This window comes from Callospermophilus lateralis, chromosome X (genome assembly GCF_048772815.1).
Source record: "Callospermophilus lateralis isolate mCalLat2 chromosome X, mCalLat2.hap1, whole genome shotgun sequence".
NCBI lineage: Eukaryota > Metazoa > Chordata > Mammalia > Rodentia > Sciuridae > Callospermophilus > Callospermophilus lateralis.
This window is the reverse complement of record NC_135325.1, coordinates 19,505,131-19,524,345: the sequence shown is the minus strand read 5'-3', so window position 1 is coordinate 19,524,345 and position 19,215 is coordinate 19,505,131. Positions and strand designations below refer to the sequence as shown.

The 19,215-nt window shown below is 32.6% G+C and overlaps 1 protein-coding gene across 3 annotated transcripts in view; it reads left to right on the top strand.

The window, feature by feature from the left end:
* Positions 1 to 19,215, top strand: part of Dmd (dystrophin) — a 2,011,337-nt gene that overhangs the window by 1,103,125 nt on the left and 888,997 nt on the right. The gene's annotated exons all lie outside the window — the stretch shown is intronic.

Genomic DNA, 19,215 nt, shown 5'->3' with positions numbered 1-19,215 from the left:
TTTTTGTATATGTATGCACATGTAAGATGGTTTTACTGATGAAGTATATGATGAATATTTTGAGACCCTCACTCAAGGTAATAGATAATTATTTATTTCTCCCAAATATTTGTTTATGAGTTGTGATGTGCTAAGTCATTTATTTGGATATTGTTAGCTCATATCTAGATTTATGCTATTACTTTTCTACTTATTAAAATATTCTACTCATAGACAGATATCCCAGGCATCTTGGACTTGAGCACCCAAGAGGTGAGACAGTGAGATCTTTGAACCTAGAGATGTTTGGATGTGTTTAATTGGTGGTGTTCTAATCAGTTTGACAAGTTTCATGGATAGTGTGAATTTTAGAATATGGAAAGTCTTGGAATCATGTGATATTTTTAAAAACAAGCCTTGTCAATTATTATTTGAATGATTTGAAGCAAGTAATTGACTTTTTTGTCTCTCTGTATACTCTCTTATAAATATATACTTTTCTATTCGTCTTAGAATGGAATGGTGAGGGTCTATTGAGATAAGACTGTGACATAACTTTGAAAACTCTAGTATACATTCTTAATATGGATTTCGAGATATTCTGTCCATTTGTACATATCAAATGTGCTTTTTGTTTAAGGTTTCCTACTCCAACATTTACAAAAGCAAACAGGTCTTCCAAAAGCAATAGAAAGACAGAGGAAAACATAACATGAACTAGAATAACAGCATGATAACTCTCCTTGAATAACAGCATAATAACTCTCACTCCTTGAAGGCCTGTTATACTCTTTGCAGGCACTGAATATGCAATTTCAACTTCCCTTATTCATTTTTGCCTCAAATGAATATGTCCCCTTCATTTCCCCTGGGTTACTGTTATTCACCCTACAAGAAAGGCTCTATGGTTCTCATTTTCATGAGAAAACTGAGGCCTAGAGAGAAACACTAATATATCTAAAAATCACATACACACACACACACACGCACGCACGCACACACACACACACCATACATGGCCCATTATTCTTAACCTAGTTCCTCCAAACAGAACTTTTTTATATTGTCTGCTCTTCTGATTATGATCTGTGTAAATTAATCCATATGACACAATTACAGGAAGATTACAAAACCTCTAGGGGTAGAGTTTACCTGTTTTTGTCTAAACTTTTTACATAATTCTAGTCATCCTGTGAACCTGGAATGACTATAAGGTAGTTTGACTTGAAGCAAATGTTCCAAATCCTGAACACAGTAAATAAATAATGATTGAAATTGATTTTTCCATTGGCATGTTCTCCTGCAGGTACCAGACAAAATTGATGAAAGTGCTTAGTATATGATTCTAGATAGAAATTCAAGAATCCTCTAAGGGTATCTCTTTGTTTTCCAAATAGTTCAAATAGTTTGCATGACTAAGAAAGTTCCTTCTAACTGGCTTTCTTCCTAATGACTACCCCACAGAAGTGCTCTTCATCCCAGAAGTGCTTCATGTTAGTTTCTCTTGACATCCATGCTAGTGTTTCCTTAATTCTCTGAATTTTAAGATGCTATTTTCCACCCCCCAAGTACCTGTTTTTTTGATAAGTGTTTGTTCCATTTTATAGGATCTTTGTCAATGCATTTATTTAGATAGTAAAAAGGATTAGAAAGGTACTGGGATGATACATATAAACCAGAACTCTCCCAGATAAATGCAGATGTGTAATCACCCTAGTGCAACATCATGGCCTTAGGAAACCTACACAATTAGTAGATCTTTCTTAATGCCCTGGTTGAGTTTAATACCATTACTATATCAGGATTTATTTCTGTCTGAATTCCTCCCTAGATTTTCCCTAAAGGGCAATTATTATTTATGGCTTATTTCTCTTTATTTTGTTCATGTCTAGTCCAACTCTAGCATATATTCTAGATGATTAAAAGATGTTGGTTGAATGAACAAATGATTGAACAAATGGCCACATGTCACTTTAATTTGAATATGTGGTTGCCAAACTAAAGCTGTAGCCTGGGAAATTCAGTTGTGAGATGCCAGTAGAATAGGAAAAAAAGATAATGAGGTTCTTTATGAATTTATTGTAATTTAAAATAAATGCTAAGCAGTTTATTCCATATACGAACATAAGCCAATATCAGAGTTTTTAGAAATTTGAATATTCAGGAATAACATCATTGAAGCAAAGTAGATAAATAGCAGAATCTGTCATAGTTACTTCCTAATTTACTAGAAATTGACTGTGTAGATGGTGCTATTAAGGGTATTGTAGATAGTTATGAAAAGAGGCTTACTGAGATTTTCTATGGAAAATCTAGAGGACCAATAAAGCAAGGCATTTCCAGAAATCAATATTCCTCAAAGCTTGGCACTATTTATACACTGTTACAATTTTCATGCCATTTGTTTGAATCAATGGAAGGAGATTCTCACTGAAAATTACTTTTGTTAGTGCATTAAATCTTTAATAATAAGAGCTTCAAGATTCTAGCATTAGACATAATTATTTCTTAATTTATAACTCAACATTTGCACAAATAGAAGTCCTATCAGTCTGTCTCGCCCATGGAGATTTAGTAAAGCACAGTAGTTTTGACAAATATAATTTTAGATTAAGATTCATAAAATATTTGATGTTAACAAATCCATGAATATGTTTTGAGGGAATGTACTATTTCCACGTTGCTGGCTCATGAAGACATACAATATTTTCACTCTTGACTTTCCTTCCCAGATAAACCTCTTAAAAAATCTACATTTCCACATCATGTTCTCTATCATATTTTAGTTGAATTTTTGTCAGGAAGTTTAATGGAGTTCTCACCAAGGACACTGATGGTCCTTCCTGCTGCTAAATTTGTCAGGTCCTCCACTTACCTTATCTTACTTTACCTCATTATGGACCATGTCAACTCTATTCTGCTTAAAAAATTCTATTCCTAACTTATATGACTCTACATTCTCAACTCTTTTGTAAGTCCCTCATCAGCCCATCAGCCTTTGATGTTCTTCATAGTTTCCAAGCCCCCCCACCAGGATCTCTTTTCTTCTTCCTTGGCATTCTTTATCTAGGTGATCTCAGCATTGTATACAATTTCCATTCCTGTGTTAATCACCCTTAAACTATAATTCCAGCCCAGGCAATTTTCCTCAGTGTTCTATGAGAATGCAAAAATGTTTACTGGATTGTCCACAGATGCCCGAAGCTTAAAAATGCACACCTGAGCTTATCATCTCCCGTGTAAATTCTGCTTGTCCTTTCTGGTTCCCTCACTTATTTAATATGACTACCACCTACATAGGTGACCAAAGCAGAATCCTGGACACCACCCATTATATCAAATTAATCACTATGTTTTATCTGTTATTTTTGTACTTTGTCTCTTATGTCTTATTTTTCTTTATCACTATATCTAAAACTGAAACTCAGACGGTCCTGAGTCCTTGCTTAGATTTTAAAACATTATTTCTTTCCTGGATTCTGGAATTCCAGTCTTGCCTGCTTTCCAATATATTTCAGCAAAAAAGTTAGAGTAATTTTTTCTTCAAAAACAATTTAATATGTCCTTCTAGGGGTAAAGTGACAACTTGAGACATAGGTTATTAGCCGTTTCTTTATGGAACCACAGATTACTGCCTCATCTGGTTATTCTTCCCACCACATGTCACCATAACTTTTGCTATTCCTCCCCGTCCCTTTCTCTCCTAGAAAGATTCTAATCCTCTTTTCCTTGTAACACTAAAACTACCCAATTTAAAAAAGGGAGTATGTCCCTACAGGTTCCCAGGACCATAGTCTTTCATGTTTTCTTTATTTGGCCCTTAATACATTCAAAGTGGCCTGGAACATCATCATCACTGCCCATATTTCCCATTCCTACTTCATTTGTGTTTCTCATTCTTTAAGGTTTAATTATATTTCTGCCAGGATATCTTTAATGGCCTTATCATCCCACTCCTCAAACCCAATTATCATTCTGTATATTCTTTTATATTCTGTAAAAACCTGCATTTCCAGTATCATAACTTTTAACTCACTGTCATGCAGTTGCCTACTAGAATATAAGTTATGGGAGGGTAAGGATTGTGTCATTAGCATAATACATCAATGTCTAGGATCTAGTGCAGTATCCAACATATACAAGGTGCTTGATATTTTTAAAATAAATAAAGAGTTTTAACAAACCAAAAAATTAAATGAGAAGTAACTGTTTCATTCATGTTTTGCATAATTAGATTTTGAATTATGCTTTACAGGACCTTATACTTCTCTTTTCCCAATACCAATCTTTCAGTCCCCTCTCCTCTCCCCTTTTTAAATCTACTGCTCCTAAGAACTCTGAATCAGTTAAGTAAAAAATAAATGTTTTTTGTTTTTTTCATCTTTTGCAAAGACAACTGTATCTTGTCTTTTTGATTCAGGTATTAAAAAATGCACTTAAAATGGTAGCATTAGTTTTTATGTTTTTCATACTTCCCTAGGAATGAATGATTAGCCTGTAAAGAGGAGTGATATCTCATTAATTTGTATACTGGATTCTAACACAGGGTCTGGTATATAGGAGCACATTAGTTAAAAGTTGTTGAAAACTTAGGCCCAAAATAAAGTAGTTTGATCTTAAAAATCAAGAAATCACATTTTTATGTTACAGTTCCTTAAAAATTGGTAATTTTTTGTCTTTAAAAAATTTTATTTATTTTGTTATATTTACATAACTTTTCATGAAAATTAATTTATGAACCATAGCATACATATCTTCCCTTGCCAGAATCTTTATATTTGGGGAATTGACACTGGATTTTCTTTAAAAAGCAAAATAAGTGTGAAATTCATCTTTGAATTTACTTCAAAATGGAATTTATTTCCATTTAAGACTTCTTTGAAACATTCTATTTTTGATACCATGAAGCAGTATTAGATCTTAGTATGTTAAAGATGTTTCACAGTTTTACAGCCATAATTACTTTAATGGCTACTTTCAGCATATAGATTTTTTTCATAGGAAAAATAATCTCAAGCACATGAAAACTGAAGTCTTTATTTTGGTTGCAAATTATAAATTTTAGATAAAATAACAATTTTAATTTGTGAAAAATATACCATGGTAGATAATTTATGATGAGACTTGATGTTTAAAAATGTAAAATCCTACAATAAAACTTATTTTATATTTATAGGGCATGGAGTTGTTCAATTACATTTAAAGTAATTCACTTAGAATATATGAGCAATTTAACAAATCCTATTTTTCCTTTTTAAAAGCTATATTTGTTGTTTGACTTTTTTCCTAAAATGATAATGAACTATCAATTTTGTTAGTGAACTTAGAGTTAGAATCTTAATTTTAGAGCCACAGATAGAGAAGCAATTTGATCCCCAAACAATGCATACAACAAGATATATGCCAGAGAAACGCTCTTGATTGTGTCCACGTTATGACTTTGCATATGGCTTATGTTGTATCTTGCTTTATTCCCTCAAGAAAAAAGAAAACTAATGTCCTCTGAGTCTCCCCACAACGTAAAATCTATGCACTGTTGTTTAAAGGACTGTCAATACCACCTTGGTCCAGCAATTCGAAGAACTGTGCATCTTCTGATGTTATATACCACATAGTCATATAAGGTCAGAATTGCTCCATAACTTTTTTTATGGAGGCCACACCTGTCAGAGACCATTCCAAGAATAACAACATTAAACTTCTGTGTGTTGGTGGTTTAACTTGGGTTAACCCAGAGACAGCAACACTTATGTAGTTTATTGTTTATAACTAAGCACTTTCCATGAGCTTGTTTTCCCATTTCCATTATTCCTTATAAAATATCAGTACTTTACATTTACATATTTAAGAAATGATTGTGTAAACGCCAGTATGAATTTTTGAGGAATGTTTAAAAGATTCAGTGACCAAATAGCAATAAAATATTCTAAAGTTGAAGGGTCTATTCCAAGCGAACATGTGTGAAATGGAGGCAGTATAGATCTGAAACCCACTTAGGAAGTACTGCTTAAAATAAGGAGTAAAATTAAATATGAATTCAATGTATTTTTAATTTTACTTTTACAAAATCTTTCAACCTACCTTAGCCTAATTGGAATGCTAAATAGAGAAATTTAAAAAATATAATCCCCCAAGAGTGAATTTGGTGCAGAAGAGATAATGCATTGAGCACAGATAGTATTAGAGTTAAAAATAGAACTTTGCCAAACTCACAACAAAATGTTGAAATAAATCTGTTCTTCCTACTAGAAAATAATAAAATACATATGAACTTCATGTATTAGATGTATAAATATTTTTTTGTGAATGAATGCTAACTGAAAAATAAATTTTAAACTATGAAAAGTGAGGAAGACTGAAACATTATTTGAATCAGGGGGAGATGAGTAAGACTCCTATAAAAATGAATTGTATAGTGTTAAACAGATTGTGTATGAAATATTAATGACATATTGTCCTGAACTCCCCTTCTGTCATTTCCATGTAGATGACTACATTTCAAAGAGAAATATGCCAGGAATGATTATGTGAGTGAGTGTTACTATTTGTGATTGTTTAAAAAGCATTTCTTCTTTTCCTCTCTTTTTATTCTTGTGTTGTTTCACTTCACAATCAGAAAATATTATCTGCATGAGATAGTATGAATACATGAGAACACTTAATTTGATTTTAAGATATTAATCTAACAAAAATAATTGATTATTGAGGATAAAGTATCTCATGGGATATTATGATTTATTTTGTGGTTATAAGATTTTTTTTCTATGGAATCCAATTCTGATTACTCTAGGAATGAAGATATAACTCATGCCTGGATGAGTCAATGTAATCCAAAGTAATAGTTCAAATATGAGCACATGACCAATTTGGAAATAATAAGACTCAAGGAGATCTACTAACTTTCTGGGAAACTATTTTTCTCTTGCTTTGCATTACATAATATACAGGTGTGTGATACTTGGAACATGTGCAGCCACTTTAGTACCATAAGAAAAAGTAATTTGAAGTTTGGCACACAATTGAGGGAGATTTAAAAGAACTGAGAGATATGGCACAGAATCCTTGATTGAATTTAGTCTAGAGCTCCTTTCTGCAATTATCAATGAGATGAGCCAGGAGATCCCCTTGATTTTTTGTTGCTGTTTTGTTAATTTGAGCCCAATTTTTTTATTATGAATAACTTAGAGCATCCTTATTGTCACAACTGCCCTCTTTGTGGCAGGTCCTCTGTGATGTAGAATAAAGCAGTACGCACAAGAAGACCCAACCAATAAAAGTGCGGGTTCTGCAACTAAACTCTCCAGGTTTTAATTCTAGCTGTGGATTTAAGTCATGCAACATTTTTATAATCATACCTACCTTGCAGGCTTCTTGTGACAATTAAAGCACAACAATGATAAAACAAGTACATTGTAAAACTTAGTTACTATTTCTATTAGGCTGCTCTGTGTCATTTCATTAAATCTTACAACTATGCTACAAGATATTTTTATCCTCAATTTATGGATAAGACCACTGAAGTTTGGGTTGTGCGACTTTCCCAAGATAATACAGGTATAAAATAATGGTTCTGGGTTTGAAACCAAACTTCTTCAATTCCAAATTCCCTTCATCTCTTCTCTCTCAAAATATGATATCACATGGGCAAGAATATGACTATTTGATCACTTCTGACCCCTGAGCATATACAACAGTCTCTGCTCCATATTAGGTTTTCAGTAAATATTTTTTAGAGTGAATAATTTTCCTGACAGTCTCCATAATCTGATGAAGATAGCAAGCATGAGAAATCTATTTAAAGGCTTCACAGTTTATTCTATAATAGAGTTATATTTAAGGAATGGAAGAGGAATGAATATGTTTGGGAGCAATGCTACAGATATTTTAATAAATGTTGCTCATATTTTCATTAGAATGGCAGATATAAATCATAGAAAATAATTAACCATTAGCTTGTTGAGAGAAAGACAAGGTGGACATTTGCCTAAGCATTTCTCAAGGCTAATGTCAGGTGTTTGATTTTTCAGTATCCTATATCTTGACCTTTATTTTCTCTGTGGTTTTGAATTTTGTGTGCATGTGTAATTATATCTATATCTATATCTATGTCTATGTCTATATCTATATCTGTCTATAACTATCTATCTATTTAGATAGATAGATAGATAGATAGATAGATAGATGCTTTACATCTTCATGAAATTCCCTAAGAGTTGCATTAGAGCAAATTTGAATTTGTAGTCTACTTATTTCTTCCTGGAATTTTATCTCTGGGACCAGTATATTCTTAGATAGATCTATCTATCTATAGAGAGAGGGAGAGGGAGAGGGAGAGGGAGAGGGAGAGGGAGAGGGAGAGGGAGAGGGAGAGGGAGAGGGACACCAAGACTGAGACTGACAGAGGATTGAACAGAGAGGACTCTACCACTGAGAAAAGTTTTTAGTGTTTTTTGAGATAGCATCAAGCTAAATTATTTAGGAACTTACTAAGTTTCTGAGGCTGGCCTCAAACTTGCCATCCTCCTGCCTCAGTCTCAAAATAACTATGATCATAGGCATATGCAACCATGCCAGCTGTGTTTTTGAATGCCAAACACCACTTTTGAGAAGTTTGTAAACCTGAATTTCAATCTCTAGTGCTTTACAACTCCATCAACTCCCCTAAGAGTTGCATTAGAGAAAATTTGAATTTGTAATCTATTCATTTCTTCCTGGCATTTTATCTCTGGGACCAGTATATGGTTGCTAACCATGTAGACATAGACAAGGGCATGAATTTTTCCACTTAATTTAATTCATGATCACCAAACTAGCAGACAGTGAACAAAATGTCAATTTTATTATTTATAATAGGAGAAAGGTGACCTGAGAACATTTCACTACCATTCCACATGCGCTAACTTTTTCCTCATGACTAAGTTTACTTAGGAAAACAAATTAAAGAACAGAAGTTTGTTTGGCAGCACAGAATCGAAGGAAGACAAACAGATGGTTATAAGGAACATTTATCCAAACTACATCTGAACCGAAAGAAATTAAATTCATTCAGCACAAGAATTGTTGTGTAGAATAAGAGAATTCATTTTGTGTGAGCACTTCTCAAGTGTCTTGAGTGAGTTCAGTTCAAATCAGTCAACATTGTTTTGCATGACTGGTGTATCTTGTGTTGGGTCCTATGAGGACCTTTTTCTGAAACTTACTAAAATTTTCTAGAAAAATTCCATATTTCTCTCTCTCTACTACATTTCTGATTTCTGTTTTTCTTTTGTCCCATGTTGTCTTCTAGCAGAAATAGAGGCAAAAATGTCCATGTTACTGTCTATAGTGTTGATTATTTGTTTTAGATTTCTTTTTTTAAAAGGTTTGACATTTACCTAAGTAAGTTACATTTAAAAACAGTTTCTTGAATTGATTTTTTGAAAATATGCTCAGAGAACTTTGTATGAAACACATTAGATTTAATCAGAAATTAGGAGCTAATTATGAAAATATGTAGATTGGTACATTTTGAGTTTAAAGGATGAAGGAAGTAAAATATTAAGTGAGGAGAAAAGAGTCAGCTGGACTGGGATAAAATCCATCTCCATCACTCTCCCACCTGCTTGATCTCTGGCATATGATTTACAATCCTTGAACTTCAGGTTTCTCTTCTGCAAAACTGCAGACTGTTCAGGAGAAATAAGGCAACTCCTGGGCCTTAATGTGTTCAAAAAAGAGCATTAATTATTAACATTACTATATTCTCTAAATGATTTATACCCTCATAGCTTTTTGGGAAGACATATTTACAAGTACTAACTAATAGCATGCTGAGGTTTTGAAAGGAAAATATGTTCCTGAAGATGGGGAAAAGAAAGCAAACAAGTGTTTTTTTCTGATCCTATAGCACCACAATGCTGCATGGGGGACATTAGCATGCATAGTGACTACCCTCACTTGCTTAGGAAGCAACTTTGGAGTATCATTTATAAGATACTTCTTCAGACACTTCCTTAGTGTTTGATATATTTTTGTTTCCTTCTTCCTTTCATTTCAGTTCAGGGAGGTCAGCAACTGCTTCCTTGTTGCCAAACCCAACAAACATATTTTAGTCCTGATTGTGCTTGAGTATTCTGTAGCAGATGTTGTAGAGAAAATGCTTTTCTTTTTAGGGAATTTAACTTCTGTGACACCAGTCTCCAGGTTGTCCTTATATTGTCTTGATCTTAGAAATTCCTCCTTTTGTCCAATTTGCCAGAATCCCTCTCTTTGGACATTCCTCAAGTGTCAGTCTTCCTCCCAGTTTGAATTGGACCCTTCATACAGCAAAATATCCTGTTGGTCGTCTCAACCTCATATATTCCATTATTCCAACACTACTTTTTATTCCAGTCTGGAATCCTCTTCCATCCAGATTTGTATGTCCAACTGCTTGTATTCAGAAACTTCACTCACCTTTAAAACTCCTTGTGTTCAAAAATTGAGCTCAGCCTATAATCCCAGTGGCTCAGGAGGCTGAGGCAGGAGGATCACACGTTCAAAGCCAGCTTCAGCAAAAACAAGGTGCTAAGCAACTCAATGAGTCCCTGTTTCTAAATAAAATATAAAATAGGGCTAAGGATGTGGCTCAGTGACTGAGTTCCCCTGAATTCAATCCCCAGTACACCCCCCCACACACAAAAAAAAAGAAAATCTGAGCTCATAATTTTCCCTATTAACAAGCACATCACTCCTTTTGCTTTATTATTTCAAACAGTGACACCTCTTCCCTCCAGCTAAGCACATTCATTTATCAGGTCCTGCCAAACATGCAATCAACTATCTTTTAAATCCATCCACTGCTTTTCATTTGTACAGACACTCCTTAACCTGGGTAGATAGCACCTACTATTGCACTGATGTAGCAGCCTCTCTACTATCTGTCCTCCCTGCCTTCACTCTTGCCCCTCAAGTTTATTCTCTATTCTATAGAGTGACTTTTATGACTGCAAATATGCCTTCATTACTCCCTTGCTTAAAGACCTGTCTGTGTTTGTCTTTATAGCCATAACTTTTAGCCCTGGGCTTAGCATATAGCAGGTGTTCATAAATCTGTGGTGAATGAATGAACAAATTGTATAAATAGAGAATGATTCAACATGCCTGTTCTTGTGTCAAGACGGATATTTTTAAGTCAGAGTTAAGATATTTTGGTCCTTTGGTAAGCATTTGATAGCTTTTGTATAGTCCTTCAAGAAATGATAGATGTGTCTATACTAAAAGAGACACAAATTGTGAGATAAGGGGCTGCCCCAGTCATCCAATAGATTGCCTGGGTCCAAGGGACTCCAAAGGTTATTGTCTAGACTAACAGGCTAAAGGCTCAGACTTGAAATATCTTTTACTCAGATTGTAGTTCAAGGCTCCTATAGTGGAGCTATATACATGAGTGGCATCCTCCTTCATATCATGCTGAGAATGAGAACTACAAGTCAAGGGTGTTAAGAAAAAAATCCAGCATTGGCATGGAGAGAAATAAAAACAACTCACAACAATTTCCAGTTCCCACATCTTAAAGAAGGAATTCCTTCTTTATACCAAACATTCTTCCTCTGCAAAAGATTCATTATACCTTCTAATAACCTCCCTTTACATTCAAATTTATTCTGTGACAGAAGCAGCTAACTGTCCATCAACATTTGCCACCCCCCTCTTTAGTATAGAGCTATTGCTAGGATCAAGTTGCCAAGGTAGCAACATTTCCCAGCACACTTTTCATTGAGTTACAGCAATGTGAGTAATTCTTACCAATAGAATAGGAGTGGGAGTTTTGTTGCAGGCATGCCTTTTCCATCTTTTGTGTGCTCCCATCTGCTGACCTTATGGAAAAGATCCCAAAGCCTTAGGAGACAAAGGTGCCTAATATGAAAGGACCCAATATCCCTGAAGCACTCTGTGGAGGAAAGCTGTTCACAGACAGGAATGCCCATTTTGGAATACATTTTTTTCTTTCTTTAAGACAATAAAGTTAAAAAATCTATTTGTCATAGCGACTGACATTAACCTCCCTAATATGCATGTATACATATATACATATATGTCCTACAAAGAGAGATATACACATTCTTTAATAGCAGAAGGGGGAGAAATTGACATATTTAGAAGAAAACAGTCTAATTCTCTCTTCAATTTAAAACAATGTGTAACAAATAATATTACAAGTTTTAGGAGGATATGAAAATCTTGGGCAATTGAATAACATTAATTTTCATATGTAGATATATATTTATCTTCAAGGTTATATAGTATCATTGATATATAACAGTTTGTTTCTTTTAATTTTCAAATTTAAGTGTCTAAGTTTGCCTTCTAGGCAGAAATTAAGTTCCATTCGTGGAATGAAATTAGATCAACATTTCACAAAGTTCATTTTTGTTCTTCGTAACCTTAAACGAAGTAAGCTAATAAAGCATTAAATTAGCATGTTGTAAAACTTCCTAAAGTTTTTAATATACTTTTAAGTGGCAGTACTGAGCTTATTATCTCTAGAGCTAAAGTCAAAATAAATGTCTTTTAGTTGCTGAAACTGAGATGAAGCATCAAATTTAACAAAATATTTTATATTTGAATTGTAAAGTACAGATTATTTAATCATTCCCTTCCAAGTGTATTTATCTAAGAAGTACATTTTTCTATAATCAGTAGCCCTGGAATCTTTTGTCCACAAATGTGCTTTATTTCAAATACTGTAACTGTGATATTTTTTCCTTAAGACTATCTTAAATATTTCTACAGAAATTATACACTTCATTCACATTCATCCAAGTGAAACTGCAAAAATATTTAATGATAACTAGCATTTGTTTAGGGGGTCAGAGTTTACAAAGAGATTTTATATTCATTTTCTCACTTGATCTTCATATGAACTGTTTAGGTAGATACTTGTTATTATCTCTCTTACCTTGAGGCCTTAGGGGCGCTTCAGGTGTCTGTCTGACTTTTTCAAGGTCATGAAGGTACAAACTCAAACCAAATTTTTCCTACTCTGCCACACTCCTCATGTAAAAATCATATGACAGACAATTTAATAGGAAAACTTAAGAAATAAATTCCTCTGGAGAATTAAGTTTAAATTGCTTCATTAACTATAGTGCATAAAGAAAGGGAAAGTGTTGCTAAACCCATGTAGTATTTTCCTATTCCTTATAGTAATGTTTCACGTACCTAATGTTGAGTGTATAATTTTCCATAAGATGCAATGTTCTAAATAAGCACAATCCAATAGAACCTTATGTGATGATAGAAATGTTCGATCTCTACTCTCCAATAAAATAACCTTTATCTATATGTGAGTGGTAAGCAATGGTAATGTGGCCAATATTAGGTAGGAAAACAATTTTAGTTTAATTTAATATTAATTAGTATTTAAATTTCAAGAGCCAGATGTGACTAATGGTTATTGTATACTGCAGTTACAGAAAACTAGTATTTCTCTTTAAGCTTTGCAATATCTTTTTTAATGGTAGGACTTTTTTATTACAAATATTTTATAATTGATTTTATTTGATATTTAGTCAAAAAACAGTATTTTATGTTGTTACTAGCACTCTCAACTCAGAGTGTTCAGGGGTCTTTATACATGCTTTTTGAGGCTTTGTTATACTTTTAGCCACGTTAAATGCCTATATTCTATTTTACATTGCCTTTCTTCAGAGATCAATAAGTATAGTGAGGAGAAGTACATTCATGTAGGGATTTGAAGCTCTCAACCAGGTTCAAACAAATAAATTCTATTTTACTTGTAATATTGGGATCCCCTATTATTTTTATTGGAGAAAAAAAACCTTTTTGCATCCAAAAAGATGTTTAAAAGAGCAACTGCATATGTTGAACATATGAACATGAGGCTTGCTGCACTTCCAAGAACTAATTTCTATTTATATTCTTTCAGGGATAGTAATGATGATGGTGATAGTGATGATGATAGTAATAATGATAATTAAGAGTTAAAGTAATGCTTCTTTGTGTCACACATTACTTGAAATACTATATCAGTATTAATATCAGCACTGATCGTAATAATCCAATAAGACAGGTTTTATTATTATTTACCAAATGAGGCAACCAGGTTAAGTTACTTGCCCAAGGTTAGACAGCCAAAACAGGGCAAGAGCAGTGTCTCTCCATGAACCATATACTATGCTGCCTATTCTAAAGCGTAAATGCTTTTTATTTTTTATAAATATTAAATATATATATATATATATATATTCAAAGGGGGATACTATTTTCCCATTGACAGGTTTATGTTGAGTTTACTGTGATCTAGTTCCCATTTTTTATAGAAGCACCATTCTCTTTCTTGAAGTTGTAAATAAAATGTTTTTTGTTTCTGTTTTGATCAGTGCAGTTTTAACTGAGAGGAATATGTATATATCAATATTGTGACTGGCTGAAAGTCTTTTATTATTTATAGCTTTGTCTTGAGTATTTTTTATCAAGCCCTGTAAATGGGAAGAGTCATATAGTAGAACTAATTCTAATTTCTTTCCTTGGCATTCTTTAATGATATCCTAAGATGATAATATCTTCCAGGTTTTAGAAACCTTTAGTATTCCAGGCATTCAGTATTTAAGGCTTCTGGGAATTCTTAAAACTTGTAAGATTGTCATTGTATCAAAGCTAAAGAAACTGAAGATCATAGGTTAGAAATATCTCCCCTATTGCAAACCAAGTTCTTTTTGACTCCGAGCCCAAATACCATTTTTGCAATATATCACAGTTTCCCTATTTGCATTCCTGATTTTTCATATGCCTCATTGTGTGGAATGATCAAAATTTCTTGTCGGGTTCTAAACTTCTTTTCTATTTAATCTATATAAATTACAAATAGAATGTGGCATGTGTGTGTGCGTATACATATAAATGCATCTGTTTTTGTCCTGATGTTACTTGATGAAAATAAATTACAAATTCAATTTTGCAATTAATCTTTTAGTTCCCCTTTCATCTTAAAAGTTCTTTGACATTTGTATGGCATACTGATTCTAGAAGAATTTAGAAAACAGAGAGTTACTAGGAATTCATACCTTATTTCTCCAGATGACATTTGTATTAATTACTAAATTGGATAATCTTTCTACTTTGTGAACTATATTGTCAGATTGAGTTCCAGAGAGGAGAGATAATTCATAATATTGGCACTGTGTAGCTTCCCAAATTATTGAATTAATTAGAACAAAATCTTTAAATTTTATAGTTGCTATGTTCAAATTTTGTATACTCATCTTTGGAAGATGAATTAGGATTTTAATGACTATTAGTTCCTTTCTCAAAAATTGCTTAGTAAATCAATATATCAATTAATTACACAAATTTACTTTTATGAAAATTCAAGACCTTTTCCTAAATTTTTAAAGTATATTACCAAGGACTACATGGTAAATTTGTCTGTAAAATCACATGTCATTTGTTTTGGGATCATTGAGATAATGTATATCTACTACTTCCAAAGAAGATTTAATGTATTCATTATTTAATTATTTTTATGTTTCATTGAACTGGTTTATATTGTGTTTAAAAAAATAAAACTACATCTTTGTTTATCCTTAATGGTGAAAACCTGGATTTTATTATGTAATTAATACATTTATTTAAATTTTTTATTACGAAATAAGTACAAAATATAAAAATTTATAAAAATATATTGACAGGGATTAAAGTAATTTAATTTATAAAAAATTATTGACAGGGATTAAAGTAATTTTTCCAGTGGAAACTCAATATAAGCCAAACACATAGCATTAAATTTGCTATTAGCTGTATTTAAAAAAGGAACAGAAAAGTTAATATTTTTATTTAATCCCATGTATCTAAAATATAACTTTTTAGACATGTAATCAATATAAAAACACTAATCACATATTTAACATCTTTCTTTACTAAGTCTCCAAAATCCAGTGTATTTTATACTTACAGCATAGTTTTATTTCTGCTAGTCACATTTCAAAGGCTCAATAGCCACAGGTGACCAGTAGCTGCCTAATGGACAGGACTAACAAATAATATAAACCTGAAACCAGGTGTTCCAACATCCTGGGTTAAAAAATGTAGAGCACCATCAGTATCTTGAAATGTCCCAGTCCTCCCATTCCCAAGTCACTTCCCTTTCCTCAGCAGTCAAAAGTAACTACTAACCTGAATTTCCAGTAATTAATTATGTTTTTACCCCCTATGTTTGTAACTTTAAGCAATAGCTTGTTTAATTATGCTTATACTCAAACTTCTTTTTTTATTGATTAATAAAATCAATAATTTTTTAAATACACGACAACAGTGGAATGCATTACAATCCTTATTATACATATAGAACACAATTTTTCATATCTCTGAATATAAAGTATGTTCACACCAATTTATGCCTTTATACGTGTACTTTTTTTGCATTACAATTCTTAATGCACATATATTCCACAAGTTTTCATATCTCTGTTCGTATATAAGGTAAGTTGACACCCAATTCAAGTCTTCATACATGTACTTTGTATAATGATGACCATCACATTCCACTATCCTTGCTAATGGGAGGATTAGATTAATCTTAGATAGGGAAGAGGGGTGGGAGGGAATAGATTCAAACTTCTTATCAGTGAAACCACTCTGTTGTTTTTTTTTTTGTTGTTGTTTGACATTTTTTCTCTCAACATTTTGTTTTACATATTTATTTTGATCAATGTGTTACCCTATTGTAAGTGTATAATAAAATTTGTATATTTCACATGTCTATGGATATTTGGGTTGTTTTCCTTTTGTAAACCATACTATGTGTACATTCCTATACATGTTTTCTGGTACATGGATGAAAATTTTAAGGGTATTTGTTTGCTAGAATCATCAGACCATGGAATATTACATAGAAATGGAGATGACTGATTTATTACAATTTGTAGTGTCATCTATATTTATGACATTAACTGAGTTTAAAAATACTTTATTGGAGCCAAAGTGAGCTGAGGGTTTATAATTTTTTAAAATAAGCAAGGATTATGCTGTACTTACTGAATTAGTTCAGATGATTAACTTTGGATATATAAAAATAATCTATGACTACTTGTTAAATAGATATAATTAATAACTAGAATTACTTTTGTACAAAATCTAAATTATCAATGTATGTACAATATCCAAAATATCAATGACTTACACAAGATGAACGTCTACTGGATAGCTTAAGCAACAGAAACTTTTTCCCCAAAGTTCCTGAAGATGGAAGTCCAACATTAAAGTTCTGGCAGGGTTGATTTCTGGTGGAGCCTCTCTGCATCGCTTTATCTTCTTCCAATACTCCCAAATGACCTTTGTACGTGTACATCACTAGTGTATATTGTTCTCTTAGGAGGATTAGTCATAATGAGTTAAGGTCCCACCTGTATGATTCCATTTAATCTTAATTATACTCTTAAAGGCAGTATCTCTAAAATTTTTACTTTGGGGCCTAGGGTTCAAATGTGAACTTGCAGGTGACATAATTTAGTACATAACAGTGCCCATATTCTGAGGATAACAGTTATTTAATTAGCATTGACTTATTGAGAACTTATTTTTGGGGGAATACACCAATGATATGAGAAGGGTGGACCAATTTCTCTTAAGTGTGAAAATTGGTATGGCCCAGCATCATTTTCAAACACTACTTGAAGATAAGCAGCTTGAATCACTATGAGACAGGTTTAAAAGAAAAGAATTTGTAATTGCAACCCTTAATTAAAAGAAAATCAGACTTTGTTTTAATCAATTCAGATGATTAACTTTGGAAATATAACAATATGTCTATGACTAGTTGTTAGTGTGACTATCCTTTGTTGTTATGCCAATAGGACTGGTTTTAATATATAGTAAAGCAGCAAACTGAATCCACTATTATCATGATCTTTTGGAAAATTTTGAAGCCTTATTCATTAGAATCACCTACACTTTCTCTAGCCACCTTTGAGGAGAGTCCATCAGAAAAATCAATATTTGTAAGAAAGCCACTATATTTCAGAATTCATACTAGGCATTTAACATTTATAATTTCCCTACATATAGCTTAAAAATTAAGCCAAATTAGCTCTGTGTGTCGGACGAGTATTCTGAGACTCAGCAAATTAAATTATGTACAAACAAAAAAGGTGAAAAATTCTATTTGAATGTAAAATTTTCAAGATGTAGAATGATTTACTGCATATAATTTCATTGAGATAAGACAAGTTATTGCATGTTACATAAAGATGTTATAGAACAAACTAGATAATCATTTTATAATCCCTTAGACATATGCAAGAATATTAATACAATTATAATTATATTGGATCAAAATATTAATCCTTTAAAATTGGAAGCCACTGAAATTTCAGGTATGTAATTTTGAATGTGATGATCATAATGCTTAGAAGTTGAATCTTATAAGAATAGGCAATCCTACTTAAGACAAAAATACTTACTGTCAGGGTTTTTTCATTCATTCAGAACTTGAGCAACTCTTATGATGTTATCAGAAGAGATACGGAAAAAGTTAAATGCAATTCACCAAAGTCCCTAGAACAGCTGTGGTATTAAAATAAGCAGGCAGTAAGTACTGAAAATATACTCAGGGTCATCCTAGATATGCTTGAGACATTCAAAACAAGTCTAATGTATTTGCTTCTCATATGGATTTTGTTTTCTTATTGGAGAGAGAGGACTTTTGTCCATGAAATAGGACATAAAACACAACTTTAGAGTTATATATGCCAAAATACTGAGACAGTAAGTGTTAAATTCTAAAGAATCCTAAAAAATGGGGAGATCATGATGAGAAGCAACAGTAAAGGAATGGTTTCTATAAGAAGCAGGTCTGGATGGGCTTTGGGTTGTAAGTAGATTATAGATAAAATAATGTTCTATCAGAATTACTCTGGGTGCTTGAACATTCAAAATCACAGGCTCAGCTCAAATGTGCCTGCAGATGAAAGAAAATAAAATTACATGAGTTCTGATAAAGACTATAGATGAAATACTTAGCAATCAGTGATCAGAGTGACAAGTCCATTGAAAGCTTAAAAGAGGACAGTTAGAATGAAATTAGTACAAATTTCTGATGGGACAGACTGATAGTGTGAAGCACTTGGATGTGTACCTATAGTCAAAAAGAAGTCATTGAATTATTTTGAAAAAATAGTGCAATGGGAATAAAATAATTCTCTTAGGACAATTCTGTCTAATAGTATTAAGCATGAGAGTGAGGAATGAGTGGAAAGG